The 26798-nt window shown below is 40.8% G+C and overlaps 1 protein-coding gene and 1 pseudogene across 4 annotated transcripts in view; one reads left to right on the forward strand and one right to left on the reverse strand.

The window, feature by feature from the left end:
- LOC128931906 (uncharacterized) overlaps positions 1 to 26798 on the forward strand; it is a 236025-nt gene that overhangs the window by 67227 nt on the left and 142000 nt on the right. For all 4 annotated transcript variants that reach the window (XR_013533582.1, XM_078368113.1, XM_078368114.1 and 1 more), the window contains one exon: positions 4380 to 4501. The gene's annotated coding sequence lies outside the window, so the exon portion shown is untranslated. The remainder of the gene's footprint in view (positions 1 to 4379; positions 4502 to 26798) is intronic.
- LOC100392316 (testin pseudogene) lies at positions 2028 to 3315 on the reverse strand (annotated as a pseudogene).

Raw genomic sequence — 26798 nt, forward strand, 5'->3', positions numbered from 1 at the left:
GAGTGAGAACATGCAATGTTGGGTTTTCTGTTCTTGTGTTAGTTTGCTGAGAATGATGGTTTTCAGCTTCATCCACGTTCCAGTAAAGGACATGAAGTCCCTCTTTATGGCTGCATAGTATTCCATGGTGTATATGTCACATATTTTCCTTGTTTAGTCTATCTATGATGGGCATTTGGGTTAGTTCAAAGTCTTTGCTATTGTAAACAGTGCCACAATAAACATACATGTATGTGTATCTTTATAATTGAATGTTTTATAATCCTTTGGGTATATACCCAATAATGGGATTCCTGGGTCAAACGATACTTCTATTTCTAGATCCCTGAAGAATCACCACACTGTCTTCCACAATGGTTGAACTAATTTACACTCTCAACAGCAGTGTAAAAGCATTCCTACTTCCCCACATCATCTCCAGCATCTGTCTCCATATTTTTTAATGATCGCCATTCTAACTGGCATGAGATGGTACCTCAAAGAAGTTTGGATACGCATTTCTCTAATGACCAGTGATGATGAGCTTTTTTTCATATGTTTGTTGGCTGCATAAATGTCATCTTTTGAAAAATGTCTGTTGATCTCTGTCACCCACTTTTTGATGGGGTTGTTTTTTTCTTGTAAATTTAAGTTCTTTGTAGATTCTGGATATTGGCCCTTTGTCAGATGGGTAGATTGCAAAAATTTTTTCCCATTCTGTATGTTGCCAGTTCACTGTAATGAGAGTTTCTTTTCCTGTGCAGAAGTTTTTTTTTTTTTAAGTGAAAGAAAGTTTATTTTGAATAATATACATATCATTCATTTCATTTAATTTTCATAGTGCATAGCTATGTATAGAAGTACACAGGGAAAAATAAACATTAGAAATATCTAACCATGGAAGTGTAAAAGTGAAGACATTTGATATATCCATGGATAGGCTTAGAAGTATTACAACACAGGATCCATTAGAAAAGAATAAAAACCATGCCAAAAAAAAAAAAAAAAAAAACCATGGCAGGTAAGTGCAATCAGTATAAATCGTAGTTTCCTGGGTACAAAAACTGCATATTCTTTGGATTAAAAACAAACAGGTGGCTTGGTTTTTATGTCCAACCCAGAAATCACCTATAGAAGTAAAAAGTGTATAGGCCAGGCACAGTGGCTCCCACACCTGTAATCCCAGCACTTTGGGAGGCCGAGGTGAGCAGATCATCTGAGGTCAGGAGTTCAAGACCAGCCTGGCCAACATGATGAAACCTTATCTCTACTAGAAATACAAAAATTAGCTGGTGTGGTGGCGTGCGCCTATAATCCCAGCTACTGGGGAGACCGAGGCAGGAAAATTGGTCCAAATAAAAAAGTAGAAGTAAGAAGTGTGGGTACTGTTATACCACATGTGATACTAAAATATTCAAGGCCACAGATGGAAGTCACCAACTTACAAAGAGAATACTGAGAGGTAGTAGGATACATAAAAAGACAGAAATGCAATAAAGGAAATGCCACCTCTGTCTAAATCAGAAAAGAGCAAATGCATCGCCATTAAAACAGCAGCTCTACATACTACACTGCATTTCTCCTTGTCAAAAGGAATTCATTGTGCATCATTACAAAGGTCAGTGAATAAGATGAGGCGATACATGTAGAGCCTTGGTATTAGGGCAAACTTAGTTTCCTTTTTGTTTTACACATGAGGGAACAAAGCAGCACAGAAGCAGAAATGCTCATCTTCCCATTCACTACGCTAACTTTTCAGTTTGGCACAAGTGGAATACAGACGTGAAGTTTAATTAGATCCAAGCTTCCAGATAAATGATTTCACATTGGAAAAGCTATGGAAAGAAAATTCGTTACTGTTTAACAAATCAAATGCTTAAAGCAAGTTTAAAAGTTGAGACAGAAAAAAAGATTGATTTTAAAATGGCAAAAAAATGAAAATCTCTTGGTTTCCTTTAGAGTTTTTTTTTTTTTTCTTTTTGCTTTTTTACAAATTACATTTTACAGTAGAAATGCAGACCACTTTGGAGAGCTATGGCTCTATACTGCTAGATACCCTCCTCCGAAGACATCATCTTCTTACATTCTACTGAACAGAAAAGCATCCCTTCTACTGGCATGAACTTCTGCCCAGTGAGGCATGTGCTGCAGCAGGAGCACAGAAAGCACTCCGTGGATGCATGCCAGCTGAAATTGGTATACGTCACCCACTGCACTTCTGGGTCGCTGGCATTGTGGGATCCTTGACACACCACAGCGTGATTCTTCACATAGCAGGGCTTGCACACGGGCTTGTCCTTGACCATCACGTATAATTCCCCAGCTAAAGCAGCAGAGGTGTTTCAGGTGCCAATTCTGGTTTTCTGCCTGGGTAGACTCACTGCTGAATATCAGCTCATCACAGCCAGCACATCGGGGTTTCTCACTGAAACAGTAATGTCTGCCACAGTATAGCTTCTCATTCTTCCAGAAATAAATCATGTCAACCAGGAGTTCATGGCAGATGCTGCAGACAAAAGAGGCTGTGTGCCACAGTTTATCACAGCTGGCCCTTTCGGTGTAGATGGCGGGTTGCCTGCCTTCATACTAGTTTGCAACAATAGCAGGAATGTTGAGTACTTTTGTGCTCAGCAGATCTGTCCTCCATGGCCCCCGCTGCTGGTGGGGTGCTTCCATCCCCTCCAGGAATGCACATTTGTTTGGGGCCTCAGGCATCCATCTCACAGGGAAGTTTGACATCTCCTACTCCCAGATCCTCACTCTTAAATTACTTCACAAACTGCTCAATCTCCTTCACCTCTCTGGGAGACAATTCATGGCACTTTGAAGGGTCCTGATCATGTGCAGGGAGCTCTTTGCCAGCTGCTGCTTCCAGTACTGTGCCCCCTCTGAGCCTGCCACTGGCTGCTTTTCCTTGGGTAGCCTCTGCATGTACTGTGTGGCCAATGCCTGACTGTGGACAGGAGGAGCCCACTCATAGATAACTATTAATGGAGACATTCTTCTTGGCAGCAACTGGATTGGTCAATATCATAACATTGCGTTTATACATGGGAATTCCATCTGGCTTTAGTTTTGCAATCAGAGTGGTATACTTGGTGTCTTCAAAAAATTTTCCCAGTTTTCGATCCTCTTCATTGCTCAAGAGGACATCATGCTCTTCTTGGCCACACTTGCAGTTACAACATATTTTTCTCCAGAAGTGCAGTTCGAATCCTTCACATTTTTCTTTGCATTTTAAACAAGGGGCTCCAAATCCTTGCTCGTGACCTAAGCCCATCTTCTTCACTTTGTTTTCCAGGTCCATTTCTGGGTATCTGAGGGGTTCCCTTTTCCTCCCGTCTGGGATCTCAAGGCTGGGCTCGGCTGGCCTTGCGCTCCACTGCAGACCTGGAGAACCTCGCAGTTCTTAAGTTTAATTGGGTCTCATTTGTCTATTTTGGCTTTTGTTGCCATTGCTTTTGGTGTTTTAGTCATGAAGTCCTTGCCTATGCTTATGCCCTGATGGTATTGTCTAGGTTTTCTTCTAGGGTTTATATGGCATTAGGTCTTATGTTTAAATCTTTAATCCATCTGCAGTTCATTTTTGTATAAGGTGTAAGAAAGGGATCCAGTTTCAGCTTTCTGCATATGGCTAGCCAGTATTCCCAACACCATTTGTTAAATAGGGTATCCTTTCCCCATTGCTTGTTTTTGTCAGGTTTGTCAAAGATCAGATAGTGGTAGCTGTGTGGTGTTACTTTTGAGGCCTCTGCTCTGTCCCATTGGTCTGTATATCTGTTTTGGTACCAGTACCACGCTGTTTTGATTCCTGTAGCCTTATAGTTTGAAGTCAGGTAGTATGATGCCTCCATAATTGTGTGCTTAGGATTGTCTTGGCTATGTTGGTTCTCTTTTGATTCCATATAAAGCTTAAGGTGTTTTTTTTCAATTCTGTGAAGAAAGACATTGGTAGCTTGATGGGGATAGCATTGAATATGTAAATTATTTTGGGCGATATGGCCATTTTCACAATATGGATTCTTCCTAACCATGAGCATGAAATGTTTTTCTATCTGTTTGTGTCCTCTCTCATTTTCCTGAGCAGTGGTTTGTCACTCTTTTTGAAGAGGTTCTTCACATCTTTTGTTAGTTGTGTTTCTATGTCTTTTATTCTCTTTGTAGCAGTTGTGAATGGGAGTTCACTCATGATGTGGCTCTGTGTCTATTATTGGTGTACAGGAATGCTTTTGATTTTTGCACATTGATTTTGTATCCTGAGACTTTGCTGAAGTTACTTATCAGCTTAAGGAGATTTTGGACTGAGGCAGTGGGGTCTTTTAAATATAAAATTATGTCATCTGCAAATAGAGATAATTTGACTTCCTCCTTTCCTAATTGAATAACCTTATTTCTTTTAGCTTTAAACCAGAGTGAGATGCACATCTCAAGAAATCAGCTCAGAAATCAAAAGCAAAGGCAAAAAAAAACTCACCTTTTTATATAACAAGAAGATGCAACTTTTAACATACAGATCCTCAAGGTAAGCAATAACTTGTCCTCAAGGGGACTTTACAGTACCATTTGTCACACACCTTTCATTTAAAATTTTCTTAGTAATTGGGGTAACTGTCTCTGTTAGGCTTTATCCACAGAAAAAATAAACTTCTTATGTCTTTATAGAAGTAGGTTGTCTTGCCACTGGGAGAAAGTTAGCTGCCGAACTGACCCTCCCAGCCTCCTACTGAACCTGAGAAATGGAGGTATTATCTTCCTTGATAATTTTCAAAGTGATGATTCCCCAGCTTTGAGAACAGCATCCTTGGGTCTTAAAAGTAACAAGAGACTAAGTTACCTTTTAAGAATATTTACTTACATTTCAAAATGACAAAGATGTACAAGCTTTCTAAAGTAAATGCCCTAAGCCAAAGGTGCTGCTTTTCTTATTTTTAACGTGGAGAATATATTAGTCAGTCAGTCATCATAGGCTTCCTAACAAAACACTACGGATTGGCTAACTCAAACAACAGGTATTTATTCCCTCATTGTTCTCGAGGCTGAAAGGCCAAGAGGAAGGTGCCAATGGGGTTGGCTTTTGGTGAGACTGCTCTTCCTATCTTGGAGACAGTTATCTTTTCACTCTCTCCCACATGGCCTTTTCCCCATGCACAGGGAGAGAAATCTCTTGTGTCTCTTTCGGCTCTTAGAAGAACACCAGTCTTATCATACTGAAGCCCAATCCTTGTCATCTCATCTAACCTTAATTAACTCTTTAAAGGCCCTTTCTGCCAATAAAGTCACACTGGAGGGTAGGACTTTCATATACAAATTTAGTGTGGGGCAGAATTCAGTCCTTAACAAAGAGTTGAGCTTCTTATTTTTAGTTGGCATTTGTCCTTATGGGAGTAACAAGCCAGGCTGAGTCCTTCTCATCGTGGGGCATGTGTTAAAAGAAGAGATGATCATAAGAGAGTACATGTATCCCTTGCAAGTAATAATCAAGGAAAGAAACAGGGATGAGTGAAGGCCCTTGGCTCAAGGATGAGAAGGTACCAGCCAGCTCCTGGTTAGCCAGGCAGTAAATCAAGCATTCCTGATGATTTGGAAAGAGTGGAGCTAGCAAAATAAATTCATGGAAGCAGAATCATCTAGATAATCAGTGATATAACTAAGCTGTACCGACTACTAGGCATCAATCAATAATTTATCAACATTCCACTTTCACAGTAATTCATTTATTTATGCACTCAAGATTTAATCACCCCTAGATTCATCATACACACCAGTATGGCTGAAAATGACCCAGATAATTTTTTCCTTCCTGCAATCACTTACTATCACTGTAGATTTTATGAAGCTATTAATTAGGTTTCAACATAGATTTCAATTTCAAACTGTTGTCATCTTGATTTTACACAAATATTTATGAGGTGAAATGACAGAATTCTCCTCCTACAAGTACAGTTCACAAAACCCATGAACCATTTATATGGCTTGAAGCATCATGTGTGCTCAGTTTATGGTGAGAAAACAGTTATCTGCATTTCTTCCCAGTTTTAAAGAACAACTATCAACTAATTGATATTGTATAACTTACTCAAAATAACTGAAAGACAGTCTGGACAAATTTACAAGATTATGTAGTCTGATAATGTCCACAGATTGATGGTAAACTTAGATCTAAGGAGTTTGGGAGGAGTCTTCAGGACCTCAGTACTTAACTCTTCTCAATTTATGGCCATTCTGTTGGTAGCGTGGATTTTCATCACTGGAGGCAGATGTTACACTGCTGCTCCCCTCAGGCAATCTGGCTTAGAGGAAGGCAAGTGAAGGCCAGATGAGACTGAGCCTCCACCCAGCTCCCCGTGCCCACCCAACCCTCTGGTTCTCTACCCTGTGCATCGTCTCTACACAAACAGAAAGCATCTGTTTACTTTATTCAGTCAAATAAAGGGTAGACCTCTTCGTGTAAGATACTGACATGTTCAGTAATAAAATACTTGAAGTCAGGTTAGATATGTTTTAATGACTGAGTCACATTTTAAAGAAAGAGATGATGATTCATTGTGCATTTGTTAAACCAAGTCTCAGATATGATTGACATGGGCCCTGGACACCAAGCATGGGTGAAGCATGTTAGTCTCAGGAAGACAGGTTTTGTACTGTATTCTGTATTAGGCAGAATCAGAAAGTAGAGAGATTGGAGAGCCCTAGATAAGATGGTAGAGAATGGGTAGGACGCCCTTCTCCTGACAGCAGACTGCTGTAACCTCGACTTTGGCTTCACGTAGCTTCGCAGTTGGTTCATCAACAGCGGTGGGGCCCAGTGCATTATGTGCTGAAATGCAAAGGAGATGCTGATACATTTTACATTTATTTCCTCGAGTAAATTGAACTTTCCCCTAAAATATAGTCACATTATTAATTACTTTAAATCGTGACTTTGCCACATATATATTACGTGTAACATTGAGTAAGTCATTTAACCTTTCTATGTCTCATTCCCTCATCTGTAAAATGAGGTTGACAGTCGTGTCCCCTGAGGGTGGCTGGTGAGAAAATTAAATAAATCAGTCCCACCACTTTGGGAGGCCGAGGCGGGTGGATCACGAGGTCAAGAGATCGAGACCATCCTGGTCAACATGGTGAAACCCCGTCTCTAGTAAAGATATAAAAAATTAGCTGGGCATGGTGGTGCGTGCCTGTAATCCCAGCTACTCAGGAGGCTGAGGCAGGAGAATTGCCTGACCCAGGAGCCGGAGGTTGCGGTGAGCCGAGATCGCGCCATTGCACTCCAGCCTGGGTAACAAGAGCGAAACTTCGTCTCAAAAAAAGAAAAAGAAAATTAAATAAATCAAGATGTGTAAACCTCCCAGAACAATGCGTGCTGCATAACAAATACTTCGTAAGAAGATTCTGTGTTATTTATTGTATGTAAGTTATTGGGGGACAGGTGGTGTTTGGGTACATGAGTAAATCCTTTAGTGATTTGTGAGATCCCGGTACACCCGTCGCCTGCGCAGTAAACACTGAGTTGTATTTGTTGCCTTTGTCCCTTGTGCCTCCCCCTCCGCCAAGTCACCAAAGACCACTGTGTCATTTTTAAGCCTTTGGGTCCTCATAGCTCAGTTCCCACATATCAGTGAGAATGTACAATATTTGGTTTTCCATTCTTGAGTTGCTTCCCTTAGAATAATAGTCACCAATCTCACCTATGTCGTGGCAAATGCTGTTAATTTATTCCTTTTTTTGCTGAGTAGTATTCCATTGTGTATATATTGCTGTTAATTTATTCCTTTTTTTGGCTGAGTAGTATTCCATCGTGTATATATTGCTGTTAATTTATTCCTTTTTTTGGCTGAGTAGTATTCCATCGTGTATATATTGCTGTTAATTTATTCCTTTTTTTGCTGAGTAGTATTCCATTGTGTATATATTGCTGTTAATTTATTCCTTTTTTTGGCTGAGTAGTATTCCATCGTGTATATATTGCTGTTAATTTATTCCTTTTTTTGGCTGAGTAGTATTCCATCGTGTATATATTGCTGTTAATTTATTCCTTTTTTGGCTGAGTAGTATTCCATCGTGTATATATTGCTGTTAATTTATTCCTTTTTTGGCTGAGTAGTATTCCATTGTGTATATATTGCTGTTAATTTATTCCTTTTTTTGCTGAGTAGTATTCCATCGTGTATATGTATAACAGTTTCTTTATCCTCTCATTGATTGATGGGCATTTGGGTTGGTTCCATGATTTTGCAGTTGTGAATTGTGTTGCTATAAACATGCTTGTGCAACTATCTTTTTCAAATAATGACTATTTTTCGGGGTAGATACCTGGTAGTGGTATTGCTTGATCAGATGGTAATTCTACTTTGAGCTCTTTAAGGAACTCCACCCTGTTTTCCGTAGTGGCTGTACTAGTTTACATTTCTTCTAGCAGCATGGAAGTGTTCCCTGATTGCCGCAGCCAGGCCAACATCTGCTGTTGCTGTTGCTGTTGTTGAAATGCTTTGGTTATGGCCATCCTGGCAGGACTAAGGTGGTATTGCATGGCAGTTTTGATTTGCATTTCCCACGTCATTAGTGATGCTGAGCATTTTTTTATTGCTTGCTAGCCATTTGTATATCTTCTTTGGAGAATTGTCCATTCATGTCCTTAGCCCATTTTCTGATGGGGTTGGTTGATTTTTCTCTCACTGATTTGTTTGAGTTTGTTGTAGATTCTGGGTGTCAGTCCTTTGTCAGAAGTACAGATTGTGAACATTTTCTCACTCTGTGGGTTAACTGTTTATTCTGCTGACTGTTCTTTTTTTCATGGAAATGCTCTTCAGTTATGTCCCAGCTATTTATCTTTGTTTATATTGCAATTGCTTTTGGGTTTTTAGTCATAAAATCATTGCCTAAGCCAATGCCTAAAAGGGTTTTTCCAGTGTTATCTTCTGGAATTTTTATAGTTTCAGGTCTTAGGTTTAAGTCCTTAATCTGTCCTCAGTTGATTTTTATCTAAGGTGAGAGATGAGGATCCAGTTTCATTCCCCTACATGTGGGTGGCCAGTTATCCCAGCACCGTTTGGTGAAAAGGGTGTCCTTTCCCCACTTCATGTTTTTGTTTGCTTTATTGAAGGTCAGTTGGCTGTAAATATGTGGGTTCATTTCTGGGTTTTCTGTTCTGTTCCATGGATCTGTGTGCCTGTTTTTATACCAGTACCATGCTGTTTTGGGGACCATGGCCTAATACTTTGAAATCAGGAAGTGTGATGCCTCCATATTTGTTCCTTTTACTAGTCTTGCTTTGGCTGGGTTGGCTCTGGTTTGTTTCCCTATAAATTTTAGAAGTGTTTTTCTAAGTGTGAAGAAAGATGGTGAAATTTTGATGGGAGTTGCATTGTATCTGTACATCGCATGCATTTGTACATTGCAGTATGCCCATTTTTACAATATTGATTCTACCCATGCAGAAGCATGGATGTGTTTTCATTTATTTGTGTCATCTATGATTTCTTCCATCAGTGTTATGCAGATTTCCTACTAGAGATCTTTCCGCCCTGTTGTCAGATATATTTCTAAGTTTTCTTTTTTTTTCTTTTTGCAGCAGTTGTAAAAGGATTTGAGTTCTTGATTCAATTCTCTGTTTTGTCACTGTTGGGTTATAGAAGAGCTGATTTGTGTACATTAATCTTGTATTGGGAAACTTTGCTAAATTGTTTTGTCAGTTCTGTGAGCTTTCTGGAGGAGTCCTTTGGATTTTCTTTTCTTTTTTTTTTTTTTTTTCTGAGACGGAGTTTCGCTCTTGCTACCCAGGCTGGAGTGCAATGGGGTGATCTCGGCTCACCGCAACCTCTGCCTCCTGGGTTTGGGCAATTCTCCTGCCTCAGCCTCCTGAGTAGCTGGGATTACAGGCACACTCCACCATGCCCAGCTAATTTTTTGTATTTTTAGTAGAGATGGGGTTTCACCATGTTGACCAGGATGGTCTGGATCTCTTGACCTTATGATCCACCCGCCTCAACCTCCCAAAGTGCTGGGATTACAGGCGTGACCCGGCGCGCCCGACCTTGATTTTCTAGGTAGATGATCATACTGTTGGCAAACAGGGACAGTTTGACTTCCTCTTGACCTGTTTGGATGCCCTTTGTTTCTTTCTCTTGTCTGATTGCCCGCTGGGATTTCCAATACTATCTGGAAGAGGAATGGTGACAGTGGCCATCTGTGTCGTGTTTCCATTCTCTGAGGGAATGCTTTCAACTTTCCCCATTCAGTATTATGTTGGCTGTGGGTATGACATAGATGGCTTTTATTAATTGAAGGTATGCCCCTTGTGTACCGATGTTGCTGAGGGTTTTAATCATAAAAGGATGCTGGGTTCTGTTAAATGCTTTTTCTGCATCTATTGAGATGATCATGTAATTTTGTCTTCAATTCTGTGAATGTGCATCACATTTATTGACTTACATGTGTTACCCCATCCCTGCATCCCTGGTAGGAAAGTCACTTGATCATGGTGGATCATCTGTTTGATATGTTGTTTGATTTGCTTAGCAAGTATTTTATTAAGAATTTTGCATGTGTATTTATGGAGGACGTTGCTCTGTAGTTTTCTTTTTGGTTGTGCTCTTTCCTGGTTTTGGTAATAGGGTGATGCTGGCTTCATAGAATGAATCAAGGAAGGTTCCTTCTTTCTCTGTCTTGTGGAATAGTGTCAAGAGGATTGCTGCCAATTCTTAAAGTATATGGTAGGATTCTGATGTGGATCCTTCTGGTCCTGGACTTGTTTTTATTGTTGGTAATTTTTAAATTAGCATTTCAGTCTTGCTACTTGTTATTAGTTTGTTTGGGGCATCTAATTCTTTCTGATTGAAGCTAAGAGGGCTGTATTTTTCCAGGAATTTATCCATCTTTTCTGGGTTTTCTAGTTCATTTGTGTAAAGTGTTCATAATAGCCTTGAGTGATCTTTAGTATTTCAGTGGTGTGAGTTGTGATATCTCCTGTTGTGTTTCTCAGTGAGGTTATTGGGATTTTCTCTCTTTTCTTGGGTAATCTTGCTAATGGTCTATCAGTTTTACTGATCTTTTTAAAGAACCAGCGTTTTGTTTCATTTGTATTTTGTATTTTTGTTTGTTTGTTTCAATTACATTGTCTGGTGTTGGTTATTTTCTTTCTTCGGCTGGGTTTGTGTTTGGCTTGTTATTTTTTTCTTTCGGTCTTTGAGGCACGACCTTCATGGTCTGTCTGTGCTCGTTCAGACTTTTTGATGTAGATGTTTAGGGCTATGAAGATTTCTCTTGGCACCTCCTTAGATGTATCTCAGAGGTTCTGATAGGTTGTGTAATTATTGTCATTGAGTTTGATAAATTTTTAAATTTCTTTCTCAATTTCCTTTTTCACCCAATGCTCTTTCAGGAGCAGGTTATTTAATTTTTATGTATGTGTGTGGTGTTGAAGTACCTTTTGGAGTTTATTTCCAGTTTTATTCCACTGTTGGTATGAGAGAGTACTTGATGTAATTTCAGTTGTCTGAAACTTATTAAAGGTTGTTTTTATGGCCTATCATATGGTGTGTATTGGAGAAAGTTCCATGCGTTGTTGAATAGAATGTGTATTCTGTGGTTGTTGGATGAAATGTTCCGTATATATCTGTTAAGTCTATTTGTTCTAAGGAATAGTTTAAATCCATTGTATCTTTCTTGACTTTCTGTCTAGTGCTGCCAGTGGAGTACTCAAGTCCCCACTATTATGGTGTTGCTGTCTCCCTCATTTCTGAGTTCTGTTAGTAATTGTTTTATAAATTTGGGAACTGCAGTGTTAGCTACATGTGTGTTTAGAATTGTGATATTTTCCTGTTGGACAAGGCCTTTTACCGTTATATAATCTCTCTCTCTTTGTCTCTTTGAACTGCTGTTGCTTTAACGTGTGTTTTGTCTGATCTAAGAGTAACTACCCCTGCTCAGTTTTGGTGTCCTTTGTATGAAACGCCTTTTTCCAGCCTTTCACTTTGAGTTTCTGTGAGTCCTTATGTGTGAGGCGAGACTCCTGAAGGCAGCAGATGGTTGGTTGGTGAGTTCTTGCCTGTTCTGCGGTTCTGTATCTTTCAGGTGGAGCGTTTAGGCCACTGACATTCAATGTTGGTATTGAAATGGGAGGTCCCACTGCAGTCATCACGCTCTTTGTTGCCTGCATACTTGGTGTTTTTTGTTTTCTTTTGTTTTTGCTTTTTACCTTGTATTTTTGTTTTATGGGTTTTGTGTGATTTATGCTTTAGAGAGATTCTGTTTCGATGTGATTCCAGGATTTTGTTTCAAGATTCAGAGCTCCTTTGAGCAGCTCTTGTAGTGGTGACGTGGTAATGCTGAGTTCTGTCTGTGTGTGTTTGTCTGAAAACGACTGTATCCTTCCTTCGTAAGTAATGCTTAGTTTCACTGGATACAAAATTCTTGGCTGCTACCTGTTTTGTTTGAGGAGTGTGAAGACAGGGCACCAATCCCTTCTAGCTTGTAGGGTTTATGCAGGTAAATCTGCTGTTAATTGGGTAAGTTTTGTTTTACAGGTTACCTGGTGCTTCTGTCTCACAGCTCTTAAGAGTCTTTCTTTCCTCTTAACTTTGGATAACCTGATGGCAGTACACCTAGGCAAAGACTTTCTGTGATGAATTTCCCAGGTGTTCTTCATGCTTCTTGTATTTGCATGTCTAGGTTTCTACCAAGGCCAGGGAAGTTTCCCTCAATTATTTCCCTAAATATGTTTTCCAAACTTTTAGAATTGTCTTCTTACTCAGGAATACCAGTTATTCTTAGGTTTAGCCATTTAACATAATCCCATAATTTGTGCAGGCTTTGTTCATAATTTCTTACTCTTGTTTCTTTGTCTTTGTTGGATTAGGTTAATTCAAGGTCCTTATCTTCAAGCTCTGAATTTCTTTCTTCTACCTGTTAATTTCTATTGCTAAGACTTTCCAGAGCATTTCATGTTTCTAAAAGTATGTATGAAGTTTCCTGAATTTTTGGACTTTTTTTCCTTTAAGATATCTATTTACTTTAATATTTCTCTGTTCATTTCTAGTATCACTTTTTGGATTTTTTTCCACGGGGCTTTGCCTTTCTCTGGTCCCTCCCTGAGTAGCTTAACTAACCCCTTCAATTCTTTTTCAGGTGAATCAGGGATGTCTTCTTGGTTTGAATCCATTGCTGGTGAACTAGTGTGATTTTTGTGGGGGGTTGACAAGCCTTGTTTTGCTATATTACCAGGATTGGTTTTCTGTTTTTTTCTCACTGGGCTAGGCTGTGTTAGAGGTAAGGTCTAGGGTTGAAGGCTGTTCTGATTCTTTGCCCCATGGTGTGTTCCCATGGTGTGTAGTATTCTCCCCATTTTCCTGTGGATGTGGCTTCCTGTGAGCTGACTGCAGTGATTGTTGTCTCTTCTGGGTCTAGCCACCCAGTGAGTCTACCTGGTTCTGGGCTGGTACTGGGGATAGTTTGCGCAGAGTCCTGTGATGTGAACCATCTATGGGTCTCTCAGCTGTGGATACCAGTGCCTGTTCTGGCAGAGGTGGTATAGGGTGCAATGGACCCCTGGAGGTTGTTGATTTAGAGATCTATTTTTGTGCTGATTGGCCTCCTGCCAGGAGGTGGCGCACTCCAGAAAGCATCAGCTGTAGTAGTGTGGAGAGAAACCGCTGGTGGGTGGGGCCTTAGAACTCCCAAGATTATATGCCCTTTGTCTTTCCCTACCAGGGCGGGTGGGGAAGGACCATCATGTGGGGCAGGGCTAGGTGTGTGTGAGTTCAGACTCTCCTTGGGCAGGTCTTGCTGTGGCTGCTGTGGTGGGTGGGGATGAGACTCCCAGGTCACTGGCATTGTGTACCTAGGAGGATTATGGCTGCCTCTGCTGGGTCATGGAGGTTTTGTCAGAAGTAGGGGAAAGCTGGCAGTCACAGGCCTCACCCAGCTCCCAGCAAACCTGAAGGGCCAGTGTCACTCCCACCATGCCATCAGCAACATCCCCGAGTCTGTTTCCAGGTGAATGATGAGTCAGGCTTGAAAGCTTGCTCGAGGGTTTCCTTCTTTTAGCTTCAACTTCTCCAGTGGGGATGTTTGTTCCACGTCCACAGCTGGGTCACTCATAGTATTTAGGGTGACTCCGGGGTTCTGCAGAAGGTGTGTGTTTTCTTCAGAGGGTCTGTGGGTCATCTGAGGAATGCTGGTTTTTTCTTGGAGTCAATCTGGAGCTAAAGTTCACAATGGAAGCCTCCACATGCTGCTCTGACTGGAGCTGCCACCTAGTCCTGCCTCTGATCTGCCTTGATCCATAAGTAGATTCCTAATTATGGAATTTGTGATTATTTTAAGTTAAGACAATTGTGTTCAGATCTTATTTTGGCACTAAAACTGCATTGGAGTTACATTTCCTACCACTCAAGCTACAAGAGGTTTTAGTGATGCAATTGCATAGCAGTTTCTCCAGAAACAATTCAGAATTCTTGGACAGTTTCTATTTGTGTCATTGTTTGCTTTATTTGGACAGATTCCATTTTGCCATGAAATACGCTTGATCTTGCATAGAAATGTAACCAAATAATTGAAAAGTAATTTTTTATTCATTATATTATTTAATCTCTTCAATGATTATATAAAATAGATAAATTTCTTCAGAGCATAAGAAATACTACATATAAAAATACCTTTAACAATGTTTTCAATAGGAGTGTTGCTTGTCTTCTTGAGCTTGGTTTGTGTGTTTCTACTAACCTCATTGGTAATTTTGGTCCAAGACCCAGCACTATTGAGTCTAGTTGAATTGGACACGGTTTGAGCTACTGAGTCTGAAGGTTAAAGTGATAAATACATGTTAAATTTCATCTCAGAATTTTAACATGAAATTCAAATACATGTTGAATTTCACCTACACTTGGAACAAGCATACTATATGCCATGAAAAACACAACTTTGTATTTACCACAATACAAAGTGGTATTCTTTCTACCAAAAGTACTACATTAAAAAGAATCATTTCTATATCCCATGCCAAACATGCCTCCCCGTGAATTTTAGATAACTCATTTCCCACAAGGGAGGTGACTATGGAGAGCAGCTTTGTTGTTTTTAGTTTCATGGGATTTTCTTCCAGGAATTGTACTATAGAGTATGACCATGATGCAAACTGAAATGACGGTAAGTCCCAGGCTTGCTTTGAGGAGTTACCCCTGATATGCATATGCACACACCCATGTGCAACAAAAACTCCAGAGGCCGAATGACAGTATCAGCAGCTTGATGTATGAGCATGATTGGAGGCACTGCACAGGTGGGAGAACTGGGGAAACTGTTTAAATGTTTTGTCTTTCCCAACTCTCATGATGACCTGTGATTTGCCCAGTGTTGGAGGTGGGGTCTCGTGGGAGGTGTTTGTGTTATGGGAGCAGATCTCTCATGAATGGCTTGATGCCCTCCCCATGGAAAGGAGTGATTTATTGCTGTATTAGTTTAGCTGGTTGAGAGTCTGGGACCTCCCTCTTCTCTTGCAATGTGAAACGCCTGCTTCCCCTTTGCCTTCCACCATGAGTAAAAGCTCCCAGGGGTCTGCCCACTAGCTGGGCATGTGGTGGTGCCATGCTTGTATCACCTGCAGAACTGTGAGCCAAAGAAACCTCTTTTCTTAGTAAGTTACCCAGTCTCAGATAGTCCTTTACAGCAATGTGAAATGGACTAGCACAACTGGGAAGTCCCGTCCTCAGGAAGAGCTGTCATTAATCTTTTCTGGAACAGAGACTGGTTGTCATCTTGGGCAGCTTTATCTCAAAACCAGTTGGGATGGTTTGGGGATAAACTGTTCTACCTCAGATCATCAGGCATTAGTTAGATTCTCATAAGGAGTGCATGCTAGATCCCTGACAGGCGCAGTGTACAGTAGAGTTTATGCTCCTGTGAGAATCTAATGCTGGCTGATGTAACAGGAGGCGGATCTCAGGTGGTAATGCTCACTTGCCTGCCACTTACCTCCCACTGTACAGCCCAGTTCCTAGCAGGCCACAGACCAGTCTCAGTCTATGGCCTGGGGGTTAGGGACACCTGCTCAGGAGAGTAAGAGCGAAGGGCAATAGCAACGAGCCAGTGAAGAATCCTACCATGTGCATGAAGAGGTGGCTTAACATGTTTGGAATCCAGGGTCCCCTGGTAGTAAGACCTTCCACTGAGCCAGGAGTGGTGGTGGCTTATGCCTGTAATCCCAGCACTTTGGGAGGTTGAGGCAAGTGGATCACGAGGTCAAGAGGTCGAGACAATCCTGGCCAACATGGTGAAACCCTGTCTCTACTAAAAAATACAAAAACTAGCTGGGCGTGGTGGTGCGTGCCTGTAGTTCCAGCTACTACTGAGGCTGAGGCAGGAGAATTGCTTGAACACAGGAGGCGGAGATTGCACTGAGATTGTGCCGCTGTACTCCAGCCTGGTGCCTGGCAACAAAACAAGACTCTGTCTCAAAACAAACAAAGAAACAAACAAAAGACAGAAAATAGTTTAAGCAAAAAGATGAAGCTCTGAGAGTTTATACAGAACCATTCATGTACTTGTCTAGCCGGCACTCAGGAAATGTTCGCTGTATTGATTGCACTGAGGCACAAACGTGTGTTTTCCTTCAATAACTGCAAAAGTATTTGTTTTGTTCATTTCTCTACCCTGGGAACCTGGTGCCCAACAGGTATTAAATGGAAAATCAGCAATTGTGCTGCGGTAAAATAATAACAACATAGTCAAATACTATTCTAATCACATTCTACTTTACCCACCAAATTTCCCGTAAAAGTCATACATATCAGTAATAGCTCACTTCACTTTAGCAAATATGTTCAAACTCATGATAGTATCTGGTCACACCTACACAGGTGGATAAATATTATCATTCTCAGCTTATCAGTGGGGGAAACGCAGAGGTTCAGAGATTAAATAGTCACATTAGTGACTAGGATACACATCCCTGCTTCAAGATTCCGTGTTCAGAACCTTTTCTGATAAACAGGAGGGATTATGCCAGCTTCAGAGGTACAGCTCAAGAAAAGAGAAGCCTGAGCAATTTCTTCTGCATCTGGTGACTTTGTGCCTTCTTCTGCTTTGACTTTGTGTCTTCTGTAAACCTGCAGCGTAGTGTCTGTGTCTTCAGTATCTACCTGCAGTCACTGTCACACTTTTATGTTATTTGTGGATAAAAATGGTAAGAACTTTTTTTTTCACTCCAGTAAGACTGTCCAACTTTCTAAATGTAAGATTTTTCCAAAGATACTTGTTTATGATGGATCTAGGCACTGGAGGAGCCTCAAGAAAGCGATTGTTTCTATAGTAGTAAAATGTGCCAGCTACCCGAAACACATGGCTGTCTACACAATTTTTGAAACTTCCTTCAAGAAGCTTACTTCAGTGGTTAGTTGTGCAGTGAAAAATTCTTCCTCACATATAAACAAATTTTCTCTGGGTCTGTGAAGCCTATCACGTCACATGTTTCTGTCCTGTATGGAAATGAAGGACATCTGCTTCTTAGCTTCTTATTAGAACTTAGAACATTAAAATATTACATTCTCCTCACTCTTATTTCTCTCCAACCTCTTCAAAGGATTGCAATTAAACTTGCATCTAATAATAATTACCTAGGCCACTGAAGTTAAAGACATTAGAAAGTTTAAATTCTCTTGCTTTTGTAGTAATTGTTTTGAGTACTTCTGTTTTTTTAGGAAGAAATCTTTGAGGTCAAAAATCACAGGTATATGACCATTTATTAACCTCTTATTCAACCAGGTGATCTGGAACAAAGAGAATGATGGACACCATTTTTGCTCAAGAATAGTTTATGATCTCATTGGCAGGACATAATAAATAAGCATGGTACAGTGAGAGAGTCATTTCATGGTAACATATATTTGTGTGAGAACTTGGCAGGCCTGGACTGTTTCTTGGTCTTATCAAAGTGAGACCTCTCTAAATTCTGCAGATAGTATTGTTATCTAGGAAACACTGTGTGGAAAAGGTGTGTCTAGGGAGGGATTTAAATGGAGGCATATGATTTAGGGATGAGAGGACTTTTCCATGAAAAATACAGCTTGCTCATTCAAATGGCATCACCAAAGGCAAAGATGTATGAATGAGCAAGCAGTACTCAGAGTATAGGGAAGTGGGCCAGATAAGCTGGAGCAGAAGGTTGAATTTGAGAACAAGATGAACTCAGATAGCTTATGTTAGATTATAGGGGGCCTTTGAGATTCCTTTGTCCCTGTGGTACTGTCTTATTTCTAAATGCACAACAATTTTCAGATCTGAATACTCAGTTTAACTCACTTTTTTCATACCTTATTTTTCAGATATTTATTGATCAATAACATGTCTGCATTGTGGATTATTCTCTCCAATCAGTGTTTGGTTTATATCTCTTCTACAATCAGTATTTTATCTTTGAAAACACATCTTTGTTTTTTCTGTATTGATTCCTTAATTTAATTAATTATTATTTTTTTGTGGGGGGAGGAAGGCAGAAAGGAAGGGAATAAGGACGGTAGGGAGGAAGGAAGGGATGAAGGAAGGAAGGAAGGGAGGAAGCGGGGAGGGAGAGAGGGAGGGAGGGAGGGAAGGGAAGAAAGGAAATCAAGCAATGAAAGAGACATTGCCGACCTGGATCTAGAGGTTTACAAGTTGATTTCTTTTTTTTTGAGAGAAGGAAAGAAAAAAAAAAGTAAAGGAGAAGAAGAAAGAGGAACAGAAAGAGGGAGAGTAAATGGAAATATTGCTTTATTTTGAAAAAAATTGGGTATTAATAATGGCCAATCAATGTTTCATTTAAACTAATGGGTAGGTGTGATGTGGTATTGACAAGAATGTATATTTTGTGTATTTGAAGTGGAGAGCTCTATAAATATTTATTAAGTTTACTTGTTCCGGATCTGAGTTCGAGTCCTTGATATCCTTATTAATTTTCTGTCTCATTGAATCTATGTCTCCTCTCTGGGTATTAGGATCGTTAGCTCTTGTTGTTGCATTGATGCTTTTACCACTATATCTTTGTTGCTTTAAAATCTGTTTTATCCGATACAAGAATTGCATCTCCTGCTTTTTATTTATTTATTATTTATTTTTGCTCTCCATTTGGTTGGTAAATCTTTCTCCATCCCTTTGATTTGAGTCTTTGTGTATCCTTGCATGTGAAACAGGTCTGGATGTAACATGCCGTTGGGTTTTGGCTGTGTCTTTTGATTGGGATATGAAATTCCGGGCTGAAGGTTCTGTTCTTTGAGGATGTTGAATATTGGCCCCCACTCTCTTCTGGCTTGTAGTTTCTGCTGAGAGATCTGCTGTAAGTCTGATAGGCTTGCCTTTGTGGGTAATCTGACCTTTCTCTCTGGCTGCCCTTAGTATCCTCTCCTTCGTTTCAACCCTGGTGAATCTAACGATTATGTGCCTTGGGGTTGCTCTTCTTGAGGAATATCTTTGTAGTGTTCTCTGTATTACCTGGGGTTGAATGTTGACCTGCTTTGCTAGTTTAGGAAAATTTTCCTGAATAATATCCTGAAGGGTATTTTACAGCTTGGATTCATTCTCTCCGTCGCATTCAGGTACACCTATCAAATGTAAATTTGGTCTTTTCACATAGTCCCACATTTCTTGAAGACTTTGCTCATTCCTTTTTATCCTTTTTTCTCTAATCTTTTCTTCACGTTTTATTTCATTAAGTTGGACTTTGACCTCTGATATCCCTTCTTCTGCTTGAACAATTCGAGTGTTTAAACCTGTGCATACTTCTCGGAGTTCCTGTATTGTATTCTTCAGTTCCATTAATTCACTCATACTCCTCTCTAAGTTGTCTATTCTCAATAGGATTTCATCAAACCTTTTTTCAAAGTTCCTAGTTTCTTTACGTTGGGCTACAACGTGTTCTTTTAACTCACCGAAGTTTATTATTATCCATTCCTTGAAGAGTGATTCTGTCATCAGGAGGCGCTCGTTCTCCATCAAGCCTTGTTCCATTGTTGATGTGGAACTGTGATCATCTTTAGAGGGAGAGGCGTTCTGACTTTGAGTATTCTCAGCTTTTTTACGCTGGTTTCTTCCCGTCATTGTAAATTTATCCTCCTGTCGTCTTTGAAATTACCAACTTTCAGATTAGGTCTCTTGAGTGGACGTCCAGGTTGTTAGTTCCCAGGGCCAGAGCAGCGACGTTATAACTGATGGTGCTTTTCTGCCCAGGATTCTCCTGTCTGGCTTCCTTCTTGTGTCCATAGTAGGCGACTCTGCCTTCCCGGGGCTCCAAACCTCGGTCAGAAGGGGAACCTGTCCCGTTTACTCTGCGCCAAGCACTGCCGCGTGGAGGTGCCGGCGGAACCACTGCGCTGACCACGAGAGTCGCGCTGGTGACTCGTGTGTTTCCACCTCTGGGGGATCTTCTGCTCCGTGAGCGACCAGACTGTCTGAAAGTGTGGCGTCCTCTAGTTCTCCGCGCCTTCCCTGAGAGCTGCAATCCCAGGATGTTAGCGATCGGCCATCTTGGATCGTTCCGAATTTATTTTTTTATTGTACTTTAAGTTCTGGGGTAAAAATGCAGATCTTCCCAGATTGTTGCAAAGGTACACACATGCCATGGTGGTTTGCTGACTCCATCCCCCAGTCACCCACATCAGGCATTTCTCCTAGTGTTATCTCTACCCAATGTCCCCACTCCCCACTGACCATTCCCTAGCTCCCCACCCCCCAACAGAACCCATTGTGTGATGTTCTCTTCCTGTGCCCATGTGTTCTCATTGTTCAACACCCACCTATGAGTGAGAACATGTGGTGTTTGGTTTTCTGTTTTTCTGTCAATTTGCTGAGAATGATGGTTTCCAGATTAATCCATGTCCCTGCAAAGAACAGAAACTCATCCTTTTTTTATGGCTGCAAAGTATTCTATGGTGTATATGTGCCACATTTTCTTTATCCAGTCATCATTGATGGGCATTTGGGTTGATTTGAGTCTTTTCTATTGTAAACAGTGCCGCAATGAACATATGTGTGCATGTGTATTTATAATAGAATGATTTATAATCCTTTGGGTATATGCTCAAAAATGGGATTGCTGGGTCAAATGCTATTTCTATTTCTAGATCCTTGAGGAATTGCCAAACTGTCTTCCACAATGGTTGAACTAATTTACACTCCCACCAACAGTGTAAAAGTGTTCGTAATTCTCCCTATCCTCTCCAGCATCTGTTGTCCCCAGCATTTTTAATGATCACCATTCTAAATGGTGTGAGATGGTATCTCATTGTGGTTTTGATTTGCATTTCTCTAATAACCAAAGATAATGAGCATTTTTTCACATATTTGCTAGTCTCATAAATGTCTTCTTTTGAAAAGTGTTCATATCTTTTGCCCACTTTTGAATGGGTTTCTATTTTTTTTTTTTGTAAATCTGTTTTAGTTCATTGTGATTCTGGACATTAGCCCTTTGTCAGATGGGTAGATTGCAACAATTTTTTTCCATTCTGTTGGTTGCTGATTCACTCTAATGAGTGTTTCCTTTGCTGTGCAGAAACTCTTAAGTTTAATTAGATCCCATTGGCCTGTTTTGGCTTTTGTTGCCATTGCTTTTGGTGTTTTAGTCATAAAGTCCTTGGCTATGCCTATGTCCTGAATGGTATTGCCTAAGTTTTCTTCTAGGATTTTATGGTGTTAGGTCTTATGTTTAAATTTTTAATCCATTTGGAGTTAATTTTTGTATAAGGCATAAGGAAAGGGTCCAGTTTCAAATTTCTTGGCATGGCTAGCCAGTTTTCCCAATACCATTTACTAAACAGGAAATCCTTCCCCCATTGCTTGGAGGGCTAAGAGCCCCACAGGGTCCTGAGTGTCCCTTATGCTGTGCTGAGGTGCAAGATCTGAGAAACAAAGAGACAGGGCACAGAAGTACAAGGAAAATGCAGCTGGGCTCGGAGGGGGGGGGCACGCCACCTATAAGCAGAGACAGGCGAGGCCCCAAATGTCCAGAAGCATTTTTATTTATTGTATATAGGTTAGGGAACAGGGTAGTGAGTGAAATCATCTTTAAAAATAGTCAGGGGGATTGTTTGGAAGGGGACATAAGCAATTATGAGGCAGTGTTAAAAATATTACCTGTCTTGATTAGGGCCATGATTACCTTGGCACATCATTTTTCAAAACTAATTAAACTGTGTACTTAAGATGTGTGAATTTACTATATGTAAATTAAACCCCAATAAAGATAAATATTTATTTAAAATAAAAATAAAAATAGGGTTGTGAGCAATAAAACAAAGGATCCACCCCCCATTATGTCACCTAGGCTAGGAGGTGGACAGTGTACAGCAAGGGGTCCATTCCCATTAGATCATTGAGGCCAGGAAGTGGGTCATGTGCAGTAAGGGGTCCACCCCCATTAGGTCATGGACATATGGAGATGGGCCGTGTGCAACATCTCTATCTATGAACATGCTATTTCTAAGAAGATTTATAAGAGGATTCTAAGTCCCACAGCAGTGACAGAGCTGTGAGGCCCTACTGCCACCTTCTAGCAGCTTCCAATGAATTCTACAGGAGGATGCTTTTTGATCGAGCACAGTAACAAGAGCTGATAAAGTTCACAACACCAAGGTGCAATTATCCAGAGGGGTTTGAGCATTCAGATGCTCAAGGGATTGCTGGTCTGAGGGCAGCCTTCCACAAGAACTGGAGCAAGGTCCTAGAACTCCTTTATTAGGAGGAGTGGCTCTTGCCACAAGCCTGCCATACAGCGGGTATCTTTATGATACTGGATGCTGCCACCTGGGCCATGGATTCTTGTCCTGGTATAACTGTTTTTCCCTAAATTATGCTCTGCACTGTGTCTGCTCCAGACAGTCCTCTGACTATAAGCTGTTTATTCCTTAATTCATGCTCGTTACCATGTCTACTCTAGGCATTCCTCTGATTATAAACTAAGATATAGTTTTAGATATATATGGAAATAACTGAGTGGTAAGATATTCTTTAGGCACTCATTCTGTGAACTAATATATTATATATGGAGGATTATATAAACGGAAATAACTGAATAGTAACACTATAAACTGAGGTATTCTTCAAGCCCCAATTCTATAAACTAATATATAATATATAATAAAGGATTATATAAAGGGGAATAACTGAGTAGTAACACTATAAACCGAGATATTTTTCAAGCCCCAATTCTATAAACTAATATATAATATATAATAAAGGATAATATAAAAGGAAAATAACTGAGTAGTAACACTATAAACTGAGATATTCTTCAGGCCTTAATTGTGCCAGGATTCTGTTTAGCTCTCCTTCCTCGATGCCTATGTGGAAGGTTACCCACAGATGCTTGTTTTTGTCAGATTTGTCAAGGATCTGGGTGTAAATATGTGGTATTACTTCTGAGGACTCTGTTTTGTTCCATTGTTCTGTATCTCTGTTTTGGTACCAGTACCATGCTGTTTTGATTACTGTAGCTTTCAATACCATTTATGTCTTTTTCTTGCCTGATTGCTCTGGCTAGAACTTCCAATACTATATTGAATAGAAGTGGTGAGACAGAGGGCACCCTTGCCTAGTGCCAGTTTTCAAAGGGAATGCTTCCAGTTTTTCCCATTCAGTATGATATTCGCTGTGGGTTTATCATAAATAGCTTTTATTATTTTGAGATACCTTCCATAGATACCTAGTTTATTAAGCCTTTGGCTTCTTAAAGAAGGCAGAGACAGCCAGTGCTCTGCCCAGGGTATGACAGTCGGCTCTAGTTTATTTTTCCTGTTTGCAAAGACTTGTCATCCATAGTTGCAAGTATCACTGGCCACATGTCCATGAATGATGTTTATACTGAGAGTAAATGTTCATAAATTTTGCTGTTGTGAAGGAGAAGCAGGAACAGCATATTGCTAGCAAGATATTTAAGCCATGGAATGTAGGGCTAGATCCCACCAGCCCCGAGGCAGAGCAGAAAGCCTCAGCCTATTTCCAGATACATAATGAAGAAGAAAGTAACTGGAAATGTAACTGTAGTAGTTATTAGTTATTCATATGTGACCTTAGTTATTCATAGGTGATCTTAATTCTTTTTTTTTTTTTAATTTTTTATTGGATTTTAGGTTTTGGGGTACATGAGCAGAGCATGCAAGACAGTTGCGTAGGAACACACATGGCAGTGTGTTTTTCTTTCCTTCTCCCCTTCACCCACATTTGGCATTTCTCCCCAGGCTATCCCTCCCCACCTCCCCCTCCCACTGGCCCTCCCCTTTTCCCCCAATAGACCCCAGTGTTTAGTACTCCCCTTTCTGTGTCCATGTGTTCTCATTTTTCATCACCCGCCTATGAGTGAGAATATGCGGTGTTTCATTTTCTGTTCTTGTGTCAGTTTGCTGAGGATGACGTTCTCCAGATTCATCCATGTCCCTACAAATGACACAAACTCATCATTTCTGATTGCTGCATAATATTCCATGGTGTATATGTGCCACATTTTTCCAATCCAGTCTATTATCAATGGGCATTTTGGTTGATTCCAAGTCTTTGCTATTGTAAACAGTACTGCAATGAACATTCGTGTACATGTGTCCTTGTAGTAAAACAATTTATAGTCTTTTGGATATATACCCAGTAATGGGATTGCTGGGTCAAATGGAATTTCTATTTCTAAGGCCTTGAGGAATCGCCACAAGGAAACTTGAGGTTTCCTGCCCAGCTAGAAGGCAGACTAGCCACTGTTTGCCTGCCGAGGCTCCGCCCTGCTGTTGTGTGATTCGCCCTGTACCTGCAGGCTCTCCTGTGGTCTCTGCCACGTCCTGTGGCAGAGTCTCTTCGTTGTAGCGTGTTCCCTCGGCAACGGCAGGCTGCGTCAGCAGTGGGCGTGTATCTCAGTAGGGACGGGTTGCCTCGGCAACAGCTGGCTGCGTCAGCAGTGGGCGTGTATCTCAGTTGGGGCGGGTTGCCTCAGTAGTGGTGGACGCCCCTCCCCCACAGAGCGTCTCAGACCATCTGCTCGGGATAGTTTGAAATCACGGTTTTGTTCGTCCCACTGGGTACCCCCAACGCTCTGTCCCTGCAATCCCCTGGGCTGGCCTACTGTCCAAGTCTCGTTCACTCTCAAGTCCAGCCCTCTCAAGTCTCAGGTTGCCAGTTCAAAAGGGCACCTGGACAAGCGCGCCCTGTGGGGATTGCTGGGTAGGGCCAGCCGCCGCCGCCCCGGCTACCTGGCATCCCGTGTCTTTTTTATACTTGGGAGTTTCCCCGTTCTGTGAGCAACAAAGATCAGTCTGGAAATGCAGTTCCAACTCACCTCTTTGCGGATTCAATGAGAGCTCCAATCCTGGGTTGTTCTCACAGCGCCATCTTGAGTCCTCTCCTCAATCTTAATTCTTTTACTAATGCCTCTGAGGTGGGAAGTGTGAACCTGGGGTGACATTGTGAAATGAATGACACTAAGGCAAGATGCTCTAAGCTCTATCACACTGGCAGAAGGCTGCTGCAGGGTACCTTGGCTGTGCGGCAGTGCCAGCACTGGGAAAGCACCCGCTGTTTAGCTGGCTAGGGAAGGAGACATCCAAAGCAGCTGAGATGTCTCTCATTTCCCGGAGGAGTTAGGAGAAAACTCCACTTCTCCAAGCTGTTGCGGTGAGGCCTGATGGCTGTCACGGAGGCCCACAGATATCCCATGGTATGGGCAGAATTCAAATGCCAATCTTTCAGATCACAAAAGTACCTTCCAGTAGAGTTATTTATGTATATATTTTAATTACTTCTCTGGAAGTAAAGGATGTGATGCACTCATTTTCTTTTCTTTTTTACTTTTTTGTTTATATTTCTCAACAGGTTGCAAACTGGCAGGTTTTATGTATTAAACAAATGATGAAATCATGTTTATTTTAGTCTATATTTTTATATATTTCAGATTGCAAAGTCTCATTCAGGACTGCATAATGACAGAAAACATAATACACTCAGGAAGTAAAGGAAACTGAGGGTTACTGCATTACATCCTGTTTATTGTATTTGCTGAAAAATGAAACGATGTATATTCTCTATTTCTCTGCTGACAAATGTGATTCATTCTGCTCATTATAGTTCCTTATCTTGCTATGCTGTCCTTGCTAAATTATGTTAGATTAGAACAATTCTTGATTTAAAAGGTCAGAGCAGTACATTACCAAGCCTGGTGGCCTTTTCTGTGGAATGGCTGACTTGTGTTTACCTGCTTCCTGCAGAGGGGCTTCTCCAAAGGGACGCTGAGTTACATTTTACTGCTTCAACATTAGCTTCTGATATTTCTGGGGCACTTTTTCTTTTCTCACAGTGAAGTCTCTGGTATTAAATGAGTTCTCAGCCAAATGTTCTGGACCCTGGGAACTACCGCTGATAATTGTTGTCATCTCTTAGATGTATTTGCATTGTTGTCCATAACGAAGCTGCTTTCTTTTAATTTTTAAAAATCATTTTCTTATTGCTGCTTCTTGAGTATTTTGCTGGATGAGCATTCTTGATTGATGACTGGAGTGAAGTCAGTTCTGTCTTCTGCCATCACCCAGGTACCAATGATTGGATCACTGTGGACTCTGCTCCATCGACGCACATTACCAGTTTTTCCTCAACACTGTTCAGTTGCTCACTCACGTGCTCACAAATCAGGCCATTTGTTCATAACAGATACTTGGTGGGGTGGATAACATCCTGGTCAAAATGACTGAGCCACATCAATGGTGTATATATTCTCCAGGTAGAGAAAGCACAGGGTTTTTGAACTTATCATCTATATATTCCTGAGATTTTTTGCTTCTTTTTTATAGGTTTAAATATTTTAATTAACAAGTGCTAGATGTTCC

This window comes from Callithrix jacchus, chromosome 4 (assembly GCF_049354715.1).
Source record: "Callithrix jacchus isolate 240 chromosome 4, calJac240_pri, whole genome shotgun sequence".
Classification (NCBI taxonomy): Eukaryota; Metazoa; Chordata; class Mammalia; order Primates; family Cebidae; genus Callithrix; species Callithrix jacchus.